The sequence below is a fragment of the Anneissia japonica genome, unplaced genomic scaffold (assembly GCF_011630105.1).
Source record: "Anneissia japonica isolate Jap-2015-1 unplaced genomic scaffold, ASM1163010v1 scaffold17871_len1539_cov193, whole genome shotgun sequence".
Lineage (NCBI taxonomy): Eukaryota > Metazoa > Echinodermata > Crinoidea > Comatulida > Comatulidae > Anneissia > Anneissia japonica.
The window spans coordinates 1-1539 of record NW_022694571.1 but is presented as its reverse complement, the minus strand read 5'-3'; the positions used below and the strand labels follow the sequence as shown (position 1 = coordinate 1539).

General features: G+C 35.0%; 1 long non-coding RNA gene across 1 annotated transcript; it reads right to left on the bottom strand.

Annotated features, from left to right (window-relative positions):
- Positions 1–61: 61 nt before the first annotated feature.
- LOC117101081 lies at positions 62–1147 on the bottom strand. Its single transcript, XR_004444218.1, has 3 exons — positions 1065–1147; positions 692–770; positions 62–196 (listed from the first exon to the last, which is right to left on the bottom strand). It is a non-coding gene; the product is annotated as an uncharacterized LOC117101081 (long non-coding RNA).
- Positions 1148–1539: the final 392 nt, after the last annotated feature.

Sequence of the window (1539 nt, the reverse complement as noted above, 5' to 3'; positions counted from 1 at the left end):
TCAAAGACTCCTATTACTACTGTGTTGCCTACTTCAATTAATGAATATTTTAGAATCACCTTTAGCATCATTTCGTTGATATGTGGGTGAACTTGGAAGCCGTACTGTTTACCATTCACGTAAACTTTGTAACCGGATACAACAGCATCTCCATCATCTTGAACCTGCTCCCAATTCAAGGTCACTTCCACTGCTCCTGTACAAAGATTTTTTGAAGTTATATATACATATAAAGACTACATAACCTATTTTTTGTTTATTCTTTTTCTTAATTTATATGAAAAAAATGTTCATATTTCTTTACTAAATCCATGATATGTATTTAGTGATCCTATCCCCACAATATTTATTAGAATATTATTAGCATTTAGGATGTGTGTTGGAGATCTCATCTCCACATTAGCGTACCAGGTGTGCAGTAGAGATCATCCCTAAATTGATTAGAATATCATTATCATATATGTTGGAGATTTCCTTTCCATATAAACATACTCATTGTGCAGCTATCATCTTGAAATTGATTAGCATATTAGATTAGCATATTATTCGTGTTCCCAGGTGTGTAATTATGCAGTATTGTATATTTATCAGCTTATCATCAGCTGTTAGTGTTATATATGTAGGCCTATATTAACATATAAATACCAGGTGTGCAGTATGCATATTAGTATTAGAATATGAGGTGCATTACCTGTGAAAGCGTGCAAAGCTTCTAAGCACTGTTTTAGACAACCTTCGACCTCACTTAACGATGCTAGCACATCAGAGAGCTGTGGAAATTAAAATATGCATGCGCAGCTGTTAAGTTAGGGTTCTAACGTTGAAGGCGGATATCCAAATCCTACATTGTTTCTTTCCTTTTGTCATTGATGGAAGGCATTTATCTACATGTGTTCCCTTCCACCTCCACTGAGTATATATAAGTAGCTTGTAGGAAGTGAATGATTTGTTAAATGCAAGTTGTACAGAAAAAAAACCATCATACAGTAGCCCTCAACTCATACTGTATTTTACCATACAAATATTATAATAGTTTTGGGTATTTTCAAGCCACAATCTCTTACCTGTAGGTCTGTATGTGTGCTCGCTGGTGCATGTCGTAGTCCCTGGCTACTGTGAAACACAACAAGTTGCTGTAAAAACCTGTGATTTGGAATTCAATAGTAAATAATTTAATACTCTATATTCAAAGCCAGAAGAATTTAATAACAATGCTACAGCCTTTATCTTTCAATCAATCAATCTTATATATCATAATCAAAATTGTGCAAAAGTTTATAGGTGCATATCACAGTTCATTTATATGTGTTCTGGGACATTGTGGAAAATACTCTTTAACATGCCCACTGCCACGGATATGAATTCACGTCTGACAGGGTTTAATCGGGGTGACAGGATGCGAGTTCACGTCCACACCTGTCTAAACATATCAGTAATAATTATATTGCACGAAAACTCAGTAAGATGGTCGCCAAAACGTGAACTCTCACCCTGGGAAGAACCCGGAAGTAACAATCGAAAAATAAAATATTGTATGTT